We start from the raw sequence: 19648 nt of genomic DNA on the forward strand, positions 1-19648 counted from the left end.
ACCTCTTCACATAACAGGAGCAACTGGCTCAGCAGGAAGAGAGTGAGATTGTTCCTGGCTGGAACAAAGGAGGGGATCTTGTCGTACCTGCTGAAGTCAGGCAGGGGTGAGACAGGAGTGAGACAGAGCAGGGGTTGGGGGGTCTGCCTGGGACCCCCCTGGTGTTTATCCCTGCCCTCAGGTGAGCAGGTATGACATGGGCAGTGTACATCTGCCATTTGCAATTAACCCATTTCTCCACTGCAGGGCACTGACAGACTGTGTGAGAGGAGCTAAATCACCAGAGCTAAATCACCAGAGCCCCACTAATGCATGGAACATCCACTGGTATTCCCTGGTTTGTGCCATTCTTAGCTCAATTCTGAAGAAATCCCAGCCTTGAAGTTAATTGTATGGTGGAGAGGAGAAACAGTGCCATTACTCATCGGAGGAGTGGAGCCTTTTGTTTGAAAACTGTATCTGAAGAATGGAAACTTCACAGATAAGGGGCCTGTCACTCTTTTCCAAGTGCAGGCACTCCTTCACTGTATATTGCTGCATATCATCCCACTGACGGCTGTAGGGAAGTCATAAACCAGAAGGTCAAAGCTCAGATGTCTGTGAGATGGGTCTGGCAGTGTGTGTTCACTGCAGCCATCCACACTGCAGGGTGGAATTACAGCCCTAATTCATATACATGGGGTGAGAGAGCAGAGCTCTGCATTTAACTCTGCCCCTATTGGGGTCAGCTCTGCCCTGGAACGTGCTGATAAACTGAATGGGAGAAAGATTCATGCAGGGTCTCAGGTGGGGACAGGTCCTGTCCTTGCCCTCTGCTCACTGCAGGACACACACTGGGGTGTTGGAGTGTGTCCAGGGAAAGGACCAGAGCTGGGAAAGGGTCTGGAGCACCAGGAGCAGCTGAGGGAGGCTCAGCCTGGAGAAGAGGAGGCTCAGGGGCAACCTTCTGGCTCTGCACAACTCCTGACAGGAGAGTGCAGCCAGGAGGAGGTTGAGCTCTGCTCCCAGGGAATAAGGGCAAAACAAGAGGAAACAGCTTCAGGCTGTGCCAGGGGAGGTTTAGATTGGATATTGTGGAGAATTTCTTCATAGAAAGGACTGTCAGGCATTGGAACAGGCTGCCCAGGGAGATGGTGGAATTCCCATTCCTTGAGGCATTTAACAGATGTGGATGAAGCTTGGGGATATGTGTGGCCTGGGCAGTGCTGGGGGAACAGTTGGACTCGATGGTGTTGGAGGGCTTTTGCAACCCAAATAATTCTGTGATTCTAAGGGAGTGGCACCAGTTGGGTGTCACTGGGGTGGCAATTCTCCTGCCTGGTGCCAGAGCTGGGGTGCAAGGGCTGGCTGTGATGGCCAAGGGATTCCCTTCTCCTCAGTGCTGCCTCCTGGTCCCAGAGTCCTGCAGTCCCCTGCTCTGTGCCGGCCCTGCACTACAGTCATTCCCTTTCCCACAGGTTCAGGGTGTCCCCAGGGCAGCAAGGGCCGGGAGAGGTGAGGATCCATCCCCTGCGGCCCCACACAGATCAGGCTCAGGCCTGCTCCATGCCCGCAGCGCTGCCATCCCGCCGGAGCAGCTCCTGCCCCGGGCCTGCTCCTGCTTGAACCAGCCCGAGTTTCTGTGGCCACTTTGAAGCTCCCAGCTCTCATCTCCCCGGGCATTTGCAAAGGCACAGTGGGAAACAAGACAGCAGCTCCTTGGGAACACGGCTGCTCTCTTGAAGTGTCCATTTGAATGCACCTAGGGAGCCTCAGGAGCCTGGTGCGGCCCGTTCTCTGGCTCTGTCGCTGTGTAGGTGTTTTTGTGGAGGGAGCTGCCATTAAATGGCTCCTGAATAACTGATCAGCTGCTTTTCTCATTCCCTATAACCTGCTGAGAGCCCGGTGTGTTGGAGCAGGGGTTCCCAGCCATGGGTGGAATAAGAACCGCTTCAAAGAGGTGTAAGAGGCAGGAACACCCTCCTTGCAGAGGCACTGATCCGTGCCGGAGCTGCAGGGAAGGTGCTGGCATGGAAATGGGGCTGAGGGGATGGGTTATGGCTTGGGTTCTGGAAGAGCGAAAGGCAAATGAGTCACGGAATTGGGATCCCTTTGTGTGGTGAAGATAAAAGGGTTGCTAAGGTGGGGAAAACACCTATATTATCCTGATTTGGGAGCGTGGTGGAGCGGGGAGCTGTGGGAAAGGGATCTTAATTTAAATGGGATGTGGGTGGGGATAGAGGAGGCAAGGCAAGCTCCATATTCCTGCTGTTGTTTCAGGGCTGGATGTTTTTGCTGCTGAAACCTTTCTTCTTGCCCCCATTCATGCACCTGCTAAGGGCCATTTACAGTGACTCTGTATGGCTCCTTGGAATGGATCATGGAGAGATCCAGTGGCTCCACTGGCTCAGGACTCCCATGCCTGCAATAGAAGGAGATATGGGCTGCTTAAAGGCAAATCAGTGAGTTCCCCATGGAAGGCAGGGACACAGGATCTGCTGCCTGGTCTTTCCCTGTCCTGCCAAGAGCTGGGATGAGGACATGGAAATGCATTTTCCTTGTGCCATGGCATCACCCTGGCCCATGGCCAGCCCATCATCCACACTCTCCTTCCTCCTGCTGTGAGTCATGGCCTTGCCTCGGAGCCGACTTTGGACTGCTCGGCAGGGAACCACACCTTTGGTAATGACAAAAAGCAGCACTGTGACAGCAGTGGCTTGGAGAGGATGCCCGTGGGCAGATCCAGTGACTCCAGTGCCATTCCTCAGGAGGGCACTGAGAAGGAACATTCCCTGGTCTGAAGAGAAATGTTCTCTTTCTGATTCTCCCTGCTCTGAGGCAATGTGTTCCATGGCTGTACTGCCCTGAGGGTGACAGAAGGACAGTGGTGGCCACAAAATTGCATTCATTACATGGTGTGTGACAAGCCAATAATGACAAACTTGAGAGAGACTTTGATTATTTCAGGGTTGTTCAGCTTGAGTGTTCAGTGTATTCCACAAATCCAGCACACCCCACTGTGTGCTGCTATTATTTATACACAGAAATTCAGAGTTAGTAACTTTCCAAGCACAAGCCTTTATTAGGATTGGTCAGTAAGTTCCATATGAGTTGCTACTCATGCTCAGGGGAAGGGTCTCCATCTAGGCAAGGTCTTTTTGACCCGTAGGTGTGATTTTCAGTGTTATAACAAACATACTTCAGCTATAGGATATAGCTGAAAGTGACCAATATTTACATAAGCATGCATCAACATCTTAATTGAAGTCCTTTAAGCTTGCTTGTTTCAGGGTGTCCTTGACTAAGGGATGCAAGTGCTGCCTGTTCCACTGATTAGAATCATAGAATCACAGAACAGTTCGGGTGGGAACGGCACTCTGGAGATCCTCCAGTCCAACCCCCTGCCAAGGCAGGGTCACCTGGAGCAGGTGACACAGGATTGCACCCTCGTGGGTTTGGAATGTGTCCAGGAAAAGAGACTCCACGCCCTCCTTGGGCAGCTGTCCCAGTCCTCCACCACCCTCCATGGAAAGAGGTTCTTCCTCATGTTGAGGTGGAACTTGTGTTTTAGTTCATTTTTCCTTGTCACCGGGCACCGCTGAAAAGAGTCTGGCACCATCCTCTTGGCATACGATTTGAGATGTTTGTGTGGATTAATGAGATTCCCTCTCAGCCTTCCCTTCTCCACACTGACCAAGCCCAGCTCCTGCAGTCTCCTCATCGCAGAGATGCTCCACATCCCTCATTATCTGTGTGGCCTCTGCTGGACGCTCCCCAGTAACTCCATTTTTTTATTCGTACTGAGAAGGCTAGAACTGGACACAATCAGATGAGCTTGACATATCCCACATTTTCCAACACGACCCACACCCACCCCCTGTCCCTCGGGACGGCGGTGCCGGGATTCGAACCTGCGTCTCAAGCGGAGCAGGTGGAGCGGGGCGGAGCCAATCGCGACCGCGGTGCGCGGAGGGAGCCCCGCCCACGGCCCGCACCGCGCGGTAACCATGGCAACAGCGGCGCTTCCCGCGGGGCCCCGCGGCCGCCGGGGCGAAGGGGCCGGACCGGCACCGGGGCGGGACATTCCCGCCTCCCGCCGCCCTCCCGCCGCCCTCCCGCCGCCTTCCCGCAGCCCCTCGCTCCGGGGCAGCGCGGAGGGACGGCCCCCCTGCCCGCCCCGCCCCCGGCCGTGCCCGGCCGCCGCTCGCCGCCGCCGCCGCCGCGGGGGAAAGGCCGCTGCGCGCCCAACTTCACTTCAAGCAACTTCCCCGGCGCGGCGGTGCCGGCGCCCGCTTTTGCGGAGGGAGCAGCCGGTGGTTTGGCTGGGTAAGTGCCGCTGGTGAGGCCACGGGGAGGGCGAGGCGGCGGTGGGACAAAGGCGGTCAGCGCTCGCTCACGCTTAGGGCCGGCACGGCAACGCTCTCCCCGTTTCTCCTGGGGTGTTTCGCCCTCCTCGCCGGTACCGGGGGAACGGGCAGGGAGTCCCGTGGGCTCTCCGCTCCCGCATGGCCCCTCGCCCTGCTGCCGGACCTCCTGGCTGCTTCTTTCTCACTGCGTCAGAGCCAAGGGCTCGTGTGGTAAAAAGAGGGGAAAAGCCCCTTTCCAAAAAACCCCGTTCTGTGGTCCTAATTCAGCCGTGGGAGGTGGGGAGGGCTTATAGGTGGTTTTTGGTGGATGGTGTTGTGCTGGTGGTGCTGAGGATTAGAGCGTAATTTTGTAATCCACGAGGGGTTGCAATTATCTGTTCCTCGCTGGATTAGGGATGGTAATGTGCTTGGAGGTCTTAAATGGACAAATAAAGATATTCCTCCCCCTTTCTTCTCCCCCCTGGTTTACAGCCGGGCGACTGCTCCTTGGGCAGAGCAGGAGGGATTCAGGCATTCCCGGGAGTGGTATGTGACTCCTTCATGCCTTGGATTTCGGGAAATATATTATCTGCTCGTTAAAATTACTTCGAAGTGCCAGTTTAAAGTCATCGCGCTGCTTCTTTTTAATTGAAGATGCACATAGCTTTGCTTGTTGGCATCGTGTGTATGTAGAATCCGAGGATAGTTTGGACTGGAAAGGATTTTAAAGCTCATCTCATTCCAGCCCCCCTGCTAGGGGCATATATATTTGTTTTGGAAGCACTCGGGTGGACAGATTTGTGTTGTTCTTGTGATATGCAGCTCATTTGTTCATTTTTCCTTACTAACTCCAAATCCAAGCGGTTTATATCTGTTTGGAGAGATGCGGAGCTCTGCTTCTGGGTGGAAATAGCTGGTCCAAAAGATCACGTGGAGGTCAGTTCCCTGAATTTGCACGGAGTTCTGCACTCGGATTTGGGAGGGAGCAGCACTGGGATTCTGGACGGGTGAAGCTAATCAGTGAAATCCCAGAATTTCCTGTGTGGTGCTGCGCGGAGTCGGGTGGAAAGCTTTGCCTTCCTGAGCCTGCCTGCAGCATTGTTGCCGTTCTTGCCTTTCTCCCGTCTGGAGGTGGGAGATTAATCCCGTGGATTCAGGTATTGACTTGACTTCTATTTCTGTGGCGTAATCCGGGCGATTCTGATTTGTGTGTGGGGAATGGGATTAGGGGAAATCACACTTGGCAGATGGCGGAGCTCTTCTGTGCCATTAGGAGATACTGTAACCTTTGATTATACCTACAGGTTTGGTAATAAAACTCCCAGACTCTTTGGGGTTTGCTTAATAGAATTCCATTCCAGATCGAATATTGCTCATGATAAATTACCAGGATCGCATTAAAGGAGCTGCAGCAAACAGAAATTGGTGTTTTGTCCAAACTGGTGCTTTACTCCAGGGTGGTAATTGCAGGCAATTTTTCTCGTCTGCTGAGGGGTAAACTCTGTTTCCAGGGTAACTGGGAAGTTGTTCAGCTGCTTCTGAGGTACTTTTTGCCAGAGCTGAAGGTTGTTGGCATTTTCTTTTCCTTGTCTCTCCTCCACAAACCAGAAGGATTTGCATCTTTCTAACAACCACATGAAAATGGGAGTTTTCTTTGTTTTCCTCTGACGTTGGCAGGGTGTGGTAGGGAAGCAGACAGTGTGTGGCAGAAATGCTAATAAAGTTGCCTGGCAGCTTAATCCAGGTAAAGACTTTCTCAAAAAAAAAAAAAAAAAAAATCTTTCAAGAATTTATAAACTCCCCCTCCCCCCCCTTTTTTTTTTTTGGTTAGGATTTTCTTCACTGTGTGCTCTGCCTTTTCCGGTAAAAATTGTCAAGGATATTTATTAGCAAGTAAAGCTATAAAGCCTTTGTGCTCCAGAGTAGTTAAGGAGGTTGGAATCCTATTTAAATAGACGTTGTAGCCTGTAATTCCCTTTTGATAGGTGTAGAGTTTATTGAAAATAGGTGTGTAAACTTTTCCTCCATCTCAGACAATGCCCTGAGCTAATTCTAAGCTAAATGTTTCCTTCCCAATGTATAGAAGACACAGAACCAAGTCACTCCAGAGTGTCACAGAATGGAAAGTCCCTAAAAGGAGGCAAAGTCTAGGACTGTTTCCAGCTTCAAATACCTTGTCATTTTTTGCTGTCTCATTTTATATGTGGCAGTAAAGGACATGCACAGCCCCAGCCCCAGGGTTGTGCTCACGCTGCAGTTCTGGAGCTGCCGCTCCTATGGCAGGAGAAAGGGCACAGTACCCATCTGTGCTCCTCCTCACGCTGCTCTGGACTGACGAGATAACCATGGATTCGGAAAATTTCCATGGCTGATGATAAAGCAGTTTTTCCCTGTGCCATACTGAGGCTTTGTGTAGCTGCAGGATTCTTTTCTTTTCTTTCCTCTTTTTTTTTTTTTAAATTCCGTTTTCAGCCACGTGCAGCACCATCACCTTGGATGTTAATTGAGCCCCTTGTGTGTGCAAACTCCTCTGGCAGTGGCAATAGGCTTCCCAAATGCCCGATTTCTACCAAAGGAAAGAAAAACCAGTTACAACTTGGCAATAGGTTTTATTGAAAGCAGGGATTTCAGACTTTGTGTTTCGTAAGTTTACCAGCCCTTCCTGCCCCATGTACTCAAGGTGACATTCAGACCACATGGGAAAGAAGCAAGTCCTGACCAGCAGGTCCCGGGTGGATGGAGAGCTCAGGTATTCCTGCTCCTGGGATTCTTTGCAGAGCTCTGTGATTTTGCTTGGGTGTTGTCCTGGACTCTGCTCCATTCAGCACTTGTGTTTCTCTGGCTATTAGATAATTTTGAAACTAGTCCTGTCAGCTGCCCTCTCTTTTGCACGTGTTTGGTTACTGCAGAGTAAGAAAGGAGCTCAGTCTCTGGTGAGGAATGTGTTGCTCTTCACTGCCTAGTCCTTTCCCTGGAGTTACTCTGTTTGATTGTTGCTTGTGGAGCTTCCTCCCTTCTGGTAGGTTTTCCAAGTAACATGAGAATCAAATTGATATGATTTGTCTGTCCTTGTGTTTGTAAACAGAGATAAGAAAACTTCACACAGCGTTGAAAATTTCGGTGTAGTGTTGCTTGTGGGGAATGTTGCTGTGCAGATCAAGGATACAAATGGGGATCATGTCAGAGAGGATTACCCTGAACATGTCAGTTAGGGACACCTTACAGTTGTGAATTCCTCTCCTGGCTGCTCGTGTGTTTAAAAAGGAGTTTCACAGATCAAGATATTTTTCTAAGCCATGGTATGTTTTCTCAAATTGATACTCCACAGAAGTTGATAACTTGGCACTGCTCACTATCCAGGGGAAGGTGTCCTTTGGCACATGAGTTGCTCATGCTGACTCGTGTGCTGGGTAGTTAGTGAAAAATTTGAGTAGTAAAAGGGTGTGTCTAAGTGCAGATTGGAGTGTTCTGCATCCATTTATGTGTAATGTCATTGTTCTTTCCTTATTTCCAAGCTGTTTCTTTTCATTTTCTTGCATGAGGTTGGAAGTCTTTCATTTCCTGAGCTGGCTAAATGCATATGATGCTGTTGGTCATAGGGAGATGTGCAGTGCTGTAGCCTTTCTGCTCATTTATGTTATAAATTTATTTCTTAGGGCAGGTGCAGCTTTTGGGGCTCCTTGTTTGATTCTCAAGTAGCAGGCAGCATTTGGGGAGGAAGGGACCATTCCAGTGAATCCTTTACGGAGCCATTCACGGGGCAGGAGATCCTGCTGAGTGCTGTGGGCTGCTTGGAAAAACGAGACTGAAATAAATATCTAATCCTGCAAGCCCAGGCATGAGGCTTGTGGTGATGCTGTGAGCCCAGTCTGTATCACTGCTTTGTGTTTGGTGCACAGGGGTGACTGGAACCTGGGAATGTTGCAACGTTTTTAGGTGTGTTTTTGGTTTTGTGTGTAAGAATCGCCCAAAGACATCGCAGGGCAAAAGCCACAGGCTTTTTGCTTTTGCTTCAGAAGTCTCTTTAAATGTAGAGTCCCTTTGCAGTGTAAGCCACTGAGTGGTTGTCTCGAGCTCACAGCCATAGAGACTGGAATAATAGCGACGGGAGAGCTGTGGAATTCTCTCTGCAGCAACCAGTCTTGAATCCTAATCGTGGCCCTCAGAGTGACCACAGACCTGGTGGGTTTAACAGCTTAACTGGAAGACTTCTCTCTTGACAAACGTGAGATGCACCTGCTCTAGGCAGCTGAACATACAGACTTTTTCTAAAAACGTCCAGGAATTGGCTGTTGGGTTACCTGAGTGTTTCCAGTGAGATACGAGATGTAAGGCGCTGATTCCGAGGAGATGCTCTGCTTGCTGGGTTAGAAGAGGTGAAGGAGGTTCCCTGCTCTCTTGTCCTTCACTGACTCTCAGCAAGAATGAGGGATGTGCATGAACTTCTGAACTCTCAGGCCATTCTTTTCAAGCTGCGTTTCAGGAATAATTAGGAAAATAACAAGTAAACCAGAGCAAGTCAATTACTGTTTGCCTTGAGAAGGCTTCTGTGGGTGAAGAGGGCTTTCCATGTCTTGGGTTCTGTTAACTGGCAGGAAAACCAAATTCTTACGAAAACCTGGATATTGAGTGTTGCCATAACACATTAAATTTCATGTGGTGACTATTTTATCTATTTGCAACTATTGCTTAAAAAAACCCCTAATGTTTCCCTTTTATTCTCATGATTGGTATGAACTGAACATCTGATCACAGAGGAATATTTAAATCTACTGGGTGGTGATTTTCCTCAGGCCTAGGCTTAAAGAATTCAGAATTAAAATTAAGCTGTTTATGGACGCATATTTTATCTTTAGATCCTTTTCCCATATCAAGGAGGTTTGTTTTCTTGGTTCCCACTGTCTTTGGTTTGTTCTGGGAATATGTAATGCTGGAACTTTTGCAAACAAAGAAGCTTTCAAACAGCTCGGGGATATTTTTCAGTGCATCTGTATAAATAGGAGATCATTAATACATATTTTTGCAGTTCCTGAATGCCTTGCTCTTACGTTGAGACAATGGGAGTTGAGTTTTCTTTTTATGCTCTTCATCTCTGCAAAACACGCTTGAGGAGAGGAAATGAATGTTTTCTGAGGGTTGTGTGATTGTGGTGATGCAGTTTGAGCAGTCCAGGGCACAGAGGGTTATTATCCAAAACACTGCTTGTTTGTGGTTGAGTCATGTCCAATGAGCACACACTTAAATGCTGGGGGTGGGGGCGATCTGGGCTCCTCTAAAGCCACTTACAGAGCTGTTCATTAAAAGTTCTTATCAGAATTAAGTGCCAAAACTCCCAGTTTTGGGCTGGAGGAAAGCTGCTGCTTGCCTGAAAGGAGATAGTGTTGGTCTTGCAGCAGTGCGAGAACTGAAAGCTTCTTGCTATTGTAGTAATTACAAGTCAGAATGGTCATTAGGCTGGTGCAACGAGCAGAAAAAGATAATTCAGTTGCTGGAGGTTTGGTGTCTCCCCAGTTTTCACTCGGAGGGAAGAAGCGTGTGCGCTCCAGAGTGATGCCACAGCTTTGGAGTAAGGCTTGTCTTACTGTACACAATTAGATGAGCTTTAATGTGGGAAGGGAGGAGATCTGAGGCTTGTTTCCAGGTCAAAACACCCCTTTCATTTGGTTGGGGGCTGGGAATCGCCAGGAGCCGAGTGGGCTGTTAACTCCAGCTCCGGGCTTGACCCAGTTCCTGCGCAGAGCTCTGGGAAGTGCCTGTGCTCCAAACGGAGCAGCGCTTGGATGCAGTGGAGATGGATGGCAAAGATGGAAGAAAAAGAAGTTAGCTGCATTTTGTTTGAATCCAAACTATGTGGATTTAATGCACTGGGGAGGAGGTGAAGAAGTGAAGATGCTCAGGCTGTACTTGGTTAGTTTTTCTTTGATTTTGGTAATTACAAACAATTTATACCCCTTGTAATTTCCGAGGGTAGGAAGCTGCCAGTGTTTTAGTGAAATGCATGAAAATAGGAGGATTTGTGTGTGCTTTTAGTGCTGCAAGCAACATTGTTGCCATACACAGCAGCCTCTGCTGTTTATATTTTCCTAGTGACTGTTTTTGTAATCCCACTATTGGTTAAATATGTGCTTTCAGTGCCTTTCAACAAGTGATGTTAATAAACGTCAAGTTCTAAAACTGGTTATTCCTGCTGTTGTAAAATGAGGGCGATCATTATTTCCCAGTGTCGATGAGACTTTGAAAGGCACAAACAGGAGCGGAATTTTAAGTTTGTCTTTACTCTGCTCTTTTAATGAGCTCAGCCTTCAGCCCTTGCTAAGCCTGGCTGTCTCAGTGCAGCCGTAGCACTGGAGGCTCCTAGCAGGGAGGGAGTTGTGCCAACATTTAGGAGGGATGTTTATCTGCTGGGAATATGTTCAACCATACAAGGCTTTCCATGGACAAAGCTGCCTCATCCATAACGAAAGCTTTCGGCCCAGCAAAGCCAGGATGTGTTTTAAACAGAGTTGGAATTTCTGGCCACTGGAACTGTTTGATATTTCATGAGAACACTGGGAATTCTTCATTGACCCAAACGAGCACAACAGGCCTTTCTGCTGAAGCTGAGCAGCACGGCTGGCTCGCTCCCTAACTGAGGGACCTTACAGAAATGTCACTGTTGTTATTGTTGTCAAACAGTGTCTTACTGTATTGGCACTATTGAATGTCAAATATTAGTGTAATCTGCCATCAGAATGTTTTCAGCAACATGATGGTTGCAGAGTTATCTAAATGCCATCCTGCTGTAAACATGATGCAGTGGGGTTTTTTTGCTTGTTTGAGGCTGCAGTAACAGTTATGTCCAAGAGAAGCTGTGGCTGCCCTATCCCTGGAAGTGTTTGAGGCCAGGTGGGACAGGGCTTGGAGCATCCTGGTTTGTGGAAGGTGTCCTTGCCCATGGCAGGGGTTGGAATGAGATGAGCTTTAGGGTTCCTTCCAACCTGTCTGTGACTCTGTAATAGATAGCTTCATTTATCCAAGTGGTATTAAGTATTTCTAAAACGTCTGGATTTACGTATCATAATTCTTACGAGTCATCATAATGTTCAGTTAATGTTCTTCACAAAATGAATATTTAAAAAAAAATAATTAAATCACTGCAGCTCTGTGGCTGCTGCCTGCAAAGGAGAGATTAAATGAATCACTCTGATTACAGCAGAGTTTCCAATACCACTTCAGGTCTTTTTTACTCTCCTAAGTAGTTTTAGTCACTATTCCTGTGTGGATGTGAGAGGCTGCTGGAGAGGTTTCCATGTGTCTGACCTGCTCTCACTCGACAGGGCAGTGATGTTTCCTTGTCTCCTTCCTCAGCAGGGTGAATCACAGCGCCCATCGGAAATGCTCATCAATAGTTACAGGTCAGCATTTCAAGAAGGTCAGGGAGGCTGCTTTCTGCCTCGTGAGCATTATGCTAATTCAGTCGTTAAACATATTGGAATTGTGCTTCCTTTTGCTTCTGCAGTGCTTGCAGATTCCATGGGAGCCTCTTCCCTGTGCTCGGAGCGCAGAGGGTTAGTTTTGGACAGGGAGAGGTTTTCTTGTAGCCTGTGTTGTAGTCACATGCAGGAAATGTGTCTGGAGATCTCAGTCTGAATCTGTTCATGTGAAATATTTGATTAAATAGTGTCACTCATGTTGGTGCTCATGCATGAGGAAGAAGTCTAAGGAGATGCTGGAGAGGCTGAAGCCTTAAGATGAAATACATGTTTTCCTCTCCCAAAGGCACTTTATTGAAGCACTTGTGTAACTTAGGTCCCAGTAGTGACACCTCTGACAAGCAGTATTGAGCCTTTTCTCTCTTATTAGCTCTTAAATACTGGGAATGTGTATTAGTGTTGCTCCTACACCAGCACGTGTAGTATCTTCAGAGATTATTTGTGCTGCATGTGTGTGATAAATGTTTAAAGCAATGATCACACAGAGTGTCATGTTAATACTGGACTGTTGCACACAATGTAGAAAGGAGTGAATCTGGAATCCAGGTTTTTCGGTGCTGTAGATTTATGGCTGGATAAGGTGGTGTTTTCACAAGCATGGCTCTCTAGGGAGCAGGTTAGTATCTTTTTCAGATTATATCCAAAATTCTTGTATTTGTTCCATTGAGTTTGTTTTATTGTTAATTTAACAAGTTCTATTCCAGATTTGCACACTTCTAAAATGCTGAAATGGTTACTTTAACCTCAAAGTTCTTGCCATCTTTGTTCACTTTGACTCTAGAAATGGTTGTGCTCTCTTGTCTGTCACATCCTGTCTAATAACCCTGGAAATCTGGACTTGAGCTGAGCCCCCAGAGCCTGGGGTTGTAGCTGCTCACAAAGTCAGCACCACGACTTGTCTGCAGACACTGCCCCTGGCTGATCCAATGGCTCTGCTCCTGCTCACATCTGGACAGAAGGCTGGAATAAAAAACTTGTTAAGGCATGAGTGTATATTTTAAAATATATAATTAACAGAAGGTTGTTTATAACTGTTTAACCAATATTGGCTCTTAACCAATGTGCAAGACAGTGTTTGTAGTAGGTTGGACTGGCTTTTATTAGACCTCAGAATCTGTGGCGTTTATCACTTTGCTGCAGAGCCAACAGGCCACACACTGCCTGAGCACTGGGCAGGTTTGGTCAGGCAGAGCTCTTCCATCCTGTCTGTCTGCTTTTTGCTCATCCTGATTTTTGAACACTTTGGCTCTTGAACCTGATGACTTTGGGGAGGAGAACTCATCAGGCTGATTGGGGCACTTAGAGGGCAGAGTTTGTGTCTGGTAGTTCACATGGACTTTTTGTCTGTGGTTTGCTGGTTGATTCATATGTGATGAAACAAAATGAAAAAATTGCCCAATCTTCTTCACTGAGCAGGTATCTCCCATCAGTCTCAAAGCTATAGATTACTGGGAAATGAAATTACATTAGATTTTGTGCCTAAGTCACTTCTGAAGAATCCTGCACCATCATGAAAGATGTTGGGATGTGTGGATATTTAATTTCCTTTCCAACTTTGCCACTTCACATTCAGCTGCTTGGATTGGCATGGCTCCTGTTCTGGAACTGATTTGGCTCAGGTGGGATTCCTCCTGCAGCAGTTCTGGATGCAGTGCCAGTTATCTTTTTTTATGACAGCTTTATGCCACCCTTTGAACTTGCAGATCTGTAACAAAAAGGCCAACGAGGGCGTTGGCTCAGCAGATTTCTCAGTAGTCGCAGGATTTACTGTCCCTCTTGGGGCTGGTGAAGGTCTTGTGCCTTCCAGAGGCATCCAGTGGTGTTAACAGTGACCATACTGGGATCAGCTGGTCATGCTTCACTGTATGGCTTTGTGGGGCCAGGCATGAACAGAGGTGGGCAACTGGGAGAACTTGGTGTATCCTGGTTTTCTTTTGAGTCAGATTTCAGTCAAAGGATCCTTCTTTGTGATAACTTTGGAAAGGTGTTTCTAAACTCACTGTGAGATCATTCTCAGGTTACTAAATCCCTTCTTTGGATATGTCCTGAGAAACTGGGATCAGGTGCCAGGGCTGCTGTGATTGTGGTGTGGGGGTGATTTGAGGGAAGCTTCTTGGTCTGGCTGCTCATGGGCAAGTGAATGCTCATGCTGAGCTGCTCAGGTCTGGATGAACTGGTGAGGACAAACCTCTGAGCTTTCATTCCTCCTAATTTTTGTGAGCTGCAAAATATGCCTGTGTCAGCTATTCATTATTATCCTGCCTTAAAATGTAGGCGATCTCTACATTGGACCATGAGTTTCAAGTGCTTTCATGTTACTCTTCTGTTAAAGTGCTTCTATGGTCTAGAAAGTTAAAAAGCCCCCAGGGTTCACTTGTGGTTAAAAATACCCTTCTGTGCCAAAGCTGTGAGTGTGGTTTGAGCAGCCCCTGGGGTTCCCTGGGCCTCCCTGTCCCTGTGCTGGATGTGGGGATGTTCTACACCAGTGCTTGTGCATATCCAGGCACTCCCAGGTTCCCAGTGCCTGTTTGGATTTCATCCTCTGTTTGGATTTCAGAGCTAGTTTTTCCTACTTCAGCTATTTCTTTTTCTTTCACCCCCTTCAATAAATATGTTAATGTTTTTATTGCCTGAACTGTTGTCTTTCAATTACTAGGCATCTTTTTTCCCTTTCTGTGGTTTCTCAAGCATGTAGGGAGGTGAAGGGGATTATTTAGTACTCATAAAGCTTCTAGATAGTGTGTGTGTTATTAATAATTCATTACAGGCCTTGATTTTGCTGAATAATGTTGTGTTTCTGAAGAACAAGGTAGTGTACAATGCATGTGCAGGCTTGTTGCTGTCAGAGTTCTTGGCTTAAACATCCTTTTGTTCAGAAACAGGGAGAAATGCAGCATCACTGCTCTGACTCCTCACAGTCACACACAACCCTCTGTGCTCTGTTCCATTCGTGGGGCTTTGGGGGAAGAGGAAGCTCCTTTGTGGATTGCTGATAACAATGCCCTGCTCACAGGCAACCAAAGGAACACGTGTACAAGCTGGCAAGACCCAGCCAGTGCTTCTGAGATGGGCATTTGCATTTCTGTGGGGGGAAAAACCTATTTCCTGCATATGTGAAAAGCCAGATGTGCCCACTGAAGGAAAAAGAGGAGCTTTATCAAGGCAGCAGCAGCAGTAGCTCCTCTGGCACGTCAGGTATTGTTGACAGAGCAGGTTTTTTCTGGGTGTGCAGCTCAGGGCAGTTTCTTGATGCCTGGCTGGAGGCAGCACCCTGCTGCAGCACCGTGTCCTACCCGAGTTTCTGCCAGCTTCAGTACACAAGGAAGAGATCAAAGAGCTGTTGGAACATCGGGAACAACCCCAGAGGCAAAAAGATCCGTGTCTCTGTATGTCAGTGTGCTGTAGAGCAGAGGGTGACATAAGGGATTTTGGCCCAGGGAATGATAAATGCCACCAAGTATTGGCTTTTATAGCAATATTTTATTTGACTCAGAATAAATCCACCCGTCTCTCCTTAGTCCAGTGTTTTTCAGTGCTTATGGGCCGGGAGTGAAAATTGTAAATCTGAGAGTTGTACCTCTTTGATCTGAATGATTTTAATGCCTCCATCAGTATCCTGAAAGACACAACTGGAGTCAAATTAATCCAGTTTAAGACTGTTAATAGTTTTCTTGTTCGAATTTAGGTCATCTTTTCTGTGAAGCAGTTGAGTTGCTGCTGTAGATCTGGGCATGGAGGTGCTGCCTGGGAGATGGAATTGTGTTGTTTATTATTGCCAGCTCTGCCAGTCTGTTGTCCCAGTGCTTGCTTGTCTCTTGCAGCAGTACCAGGGAGATAACCTTATCTCCAGCTCTGCACTGCCATGCTGCGGCTTTGCAGGTTTGATCCTCAGGGCAGAGGTTGCCACGGCTGAGAGGAGCAGGCGTTGAAGTTGTTCATTTGTTCACGGAACAGAATAATCTGTTCCTGGGAACCACCTGGTCCAACCCCCTGTTTTATCAGTGTCTTTCTCCCATGAAGCTGCAGTTCGTTTCCAGAGCAGTGCCTGGTACAAGTATTTTGGGCTTGAGTGTAGTTGCTTGTTGACTGAGCTTGACTACGTGCTTATGCTCTGACTAATCAAATATCTGAAAGGTGGAATGATGGACTGAATGGAGAAATTGCTGTGCCACAGTATTGGCTGTCTGTTTTGACAGAAAATGTGTCATTAGCAGCCAAATCCAAAGCTGTTGAACACAGAGCTTTTTGCATATGATTTTTTTTTTAAGATCACAAGTGGAAAATCAGCCATCAGAGAAGACATCAGATGGTAGAGTTGTGAGAGCTGAAGCTGCACATAAATATTTGTATCAAATATGTGCAATGACAGTTTCCCCAGATTGCCCAGAGAGACTGTGTAGTCTCCTCACTGGAGTTATTCCAGAACTGTGCCATGTGCTCTGGGATGACCCTGCTTGAGCAGGAAGGTGGGACCAGATGACCCTCTGTGGTCCCTGCCAACCTGAGCCATTCTGATACTGTGATCTCTTTTTCTCCAGGTGAAAGCTTAGGAGCAGCATAATCTATTGCAGCATCTCTGCTCTGTGTGTTTTATCAGTAGCTGCCACGTGCTCTTTGTGAATGAGTCTTTGCTGGCGACTGTGCAGCTCCTGAATGTGTCTGTCAGGACAAGTACAGTATAAAACTAATGCAGTGTAAAGCTGCTTTCTTGTTTTTGCAGAAGTAAAGGAATGTTCATTCTTAGCCCTCGAATACAGATGTTAGTCACTCTAGCTATATATACACATATATAATTCTTCATGTCGTGATTTTGATCTTCTGTCCCGTTACTGTTTCCTTTGTCCTCCAGTTTTATGGGTTCAAGTTTTCTCCACTTTTTTCACTATGTTTATTTCTTAGTGCGTTCAAGGTCGTGCTCCAAGGCCAGTAGCCTCAAGTTTTCTGAAAGTCTGGATGAAACCACCTTTTTTTCTCTCCATATGGCAATACCTTAATTAATTTTTCAGCACTCAGATGAATGTATAAAGGCTCAGTATTTATAAATTCGTCCTGGTGACCCCCCGTCAATCACAGAACAGCTCAAGCTGGTTGTACTTTCTGAAGGTGGTTTACTGTGCCAGGCCACAAATGCATTTTCCAGCGCTGGAAATCCTGTTAGAATTTGAGGAGGCAGATCAGAGGATTAGGGGCTTTGTCCTTCTGACACAAAAGCACCTGCTGTGCATGCAAGCAAGCAGGAAATGTCTTCTCACCTCATGCTATTTCTGTGTTACAGTGACCTTCGGAGGCTGGGTTTGTGTGCAGCAATCCATCCCCTGATTCCTGCCTGGGGGCACAGGGCCATGGGCCAGCTTTATTTCTGAAGGCTTCACAGTGCTGGGGAGGCACTCGCCTATTTTTGTACCAAGTAGGTGGATTTTTTCAATAAACCAAAGCCCACGGATCTGCTTCACTCGATCCTTGCGGTTGAATTCCTCATCAGGTCACCTCCTGCATTTCTCAGGAGTTTTGATGTCTCCACAATGGGTGCCAGGCTTAGCAAGGTGCTGGACTGCAGGGCTATTTTAACTGCACCTTTGCTCATCACCGAGTTCTGATGTCAGGATCCATGTAGTTCCCACCAGTGGTTTGGGAGGAAGTTGTCCCAGTTATATCATTGCTGCTTTTAAAGCATTTGCAGCAGCTGGTAGCTCTGAAGGCAGCGAGTAAAACAAAATCCAGTGGTGATATCCATGTCCTGTCAGCTTTGAGATCAGCCAGTTGTCCTTTGTCTTCCCTTGCTGCCAAGAGGACCAGAAATACGCACAGATACAGTAAATATTTCCAGGTGTGGGTGGTCTCTAAGCTCCTTTTACTGCTGAAACATGGTACCGAGCATGGTGTTGTGTAGGGGAGTATCAAATGGAAGAATGCCAAAGTTGTTTTTCAATCCCATATTTCTGTCCGTGCTGCAGCTGGCTCATCCATCTCCTTACACTCCCTCAGCTGTGTCCATGGTGTGCCTGCCAAATGTGAGCATTCCCACCCAAAGCTGGAGCCTGTGGAAAACACAGCCCAGCCTCAGCTCTGGGGGCTTTGGAAAGCACTGCCTGCTTGAGGTCAGAGGGATCAGTAGCTGCTTGATGTATTTTTGAAACAATAATGAGCCAAATTTCACTTTTTTAAAGCAAGGTCATGGAGATCATACACTCAAAGGACGTATAAATAAATTGGCTTATGATTAATTCCATCATATTCATGATGTGTAGCATAAGAGTATGAAAAAGACACAGAGACTTAACCCATTCCTTAAGAATCTGTGCAGAAAAATTTAACTCCAATCAAAATTTATTTTAAATACAGTTAAAAGTGAAGTTAAGCTTTTTTCAACAAGAGGACAATATTAGAGTTAAACAGGAGGAAGTTTCATGATGATTCTGAAAAGGTTTGAGGAGAAATTTGCCAAGTTGTAAATTCAAGTACCCACCCTCTGCTGTGTCCAGGACATAACCCTGGTGACCTTTTGAGAGCTGCAGATAAAATAAAATTCTCCCTGAAACAACCAAACATCTTCCTGGAAGAGCCTTAATTTGACTTCTCTTTCTTTTTTCAGTTCCATAGTCAGTTTTTCTTGCTTGTAGCCAAACCTGATCATTAATATTTCATCTGGCACGCAGTGCAGTTGTTTCTGGAATGTCTTTTTTTCCTGCTAAACTGCATGGGGAGGTTATTTGCAGGTCTTGTTTGGAGTTTAAAAGCATTTGCAAGGATGAAACCTAAAGGAACATTAGCAGGAGTTGAAGCTGACCACAAAAGCGAAGGTTTGATGAGAGAAGCAAACAGGACAGCACTTTGAGGCCTGCTGGGAATACCCACCTTCTGCAAAACACACTTTTAGCCTCACTTCAGCCTTGTCCCATAATTCATGTTGTTCTGCAGGATGTCATCCTCAGCTGGCAGAAATCAGGATTTTGCTTGTATTCCCCATTTCAACTGCCAAAAGAACTGGACTTTCTGAAAATACCCACCCACTAATGAGCTGGGTGGAATCCCTGGTGGAATGCTGGAAGCAAAAAGTGATTCACCCAGGAGGGTGAGGATATGCAGCTTCTGGTACCAAAAAAATGGTGATTCACCAACATTTAATGTATTTTTCCTTTCGTTGGGGTTTTTTTTTCTACCTGAGACTCAAGAGGCTTTCAAAACAAATTAGTCCTTCTGTGAAACTGGGAAGAGAGTTTCCTGTGAAACTGTCAATGAGAGGGTTGGGGAGAAGGAAATTGTGGAAGATTGGGGTGTGATGAGGCAGTTGTGCAGGTCAGAGGAAATGCCGAGCGTGTTCTGTCAGTCCCTGTGCTCTTGAGGGATCCCTTGAGTAGAACATGATGTACAAAGAGGAAAATCTCCAACCAAGAGTCTGACCTGGACAAAGTTGATCTCGACAGAGGAGGAGTTGCTCTGGATTGTCTGGAGATCAGTGGTCATTGCCCCCAAAACCCAGTGCAGAAATTTTTGGAGCTGAATACCCCAAAAAATGGGCACTTGATAATAAGTCTGTGGTTGCAAACTGGACCTTTTTAAAGGGTGATATTCTGAAACAGTTTTCCAGAAATAACTGGATCAATCTGCCCCTTTTGTACATATTAATTCTGTTGGGTTATGTTTTATGTGTGACACACACGCATTGTTATGAAAATAGCAAGGACTAACAGCTGTGGAAGCAGATTATTACATGTAATTTTTTTCCCAAATCATTCTCTCCAGACACATCTTTGCCTCACAAATTCAAGGAAATTTGGAGGATGACTCCCCGTGCCCCACAGCCATCACAGTGCATTCCATCTCAGTTATATACAGGAGCATTTTGCTGTT

General features: G+C 46.9%; 1 protein-coding gene across 2 annotated transcripts in view; it reads left to right on the plus strand.

Moving 5' to 3' along the window:
• Positions 1–4030: 4030 nt before the first annotated feature.
• The window catches only part of KIAA1671 (KIAA1671 ortholog), a 64376-nt gene continuing 48758 nt past the window's right edge, over positions 4031–19648 (plus strand). Inside the window, exon 1 of one of the 2 annotated variants that reach the window (XM_085075678.1) lies at positions 4031–4305. The gene's annotated coding sequence lies outside the window, so the exon portion shown is untranslated. The remainder of the gene's footprint in view (positions 4306–19648) is intronic. The other variant, XM_085075677.1, reaches the window with a different exon arrangement.

Source organism: Lichenostomus cassidix, chromosome 15, assembly GCF_008360975.1.
Source record: "Lichenostomus cassidix isolate B80296 chromosome 15, HeHo_3.0, whole genome shotgun sequence".
Lineage (NCBI taxonomy): Eukaryota > Metazoa > Chordata > Aves > Passeriformes > Meliphagidae > Lichenostomus > Lichenostomus cassidix.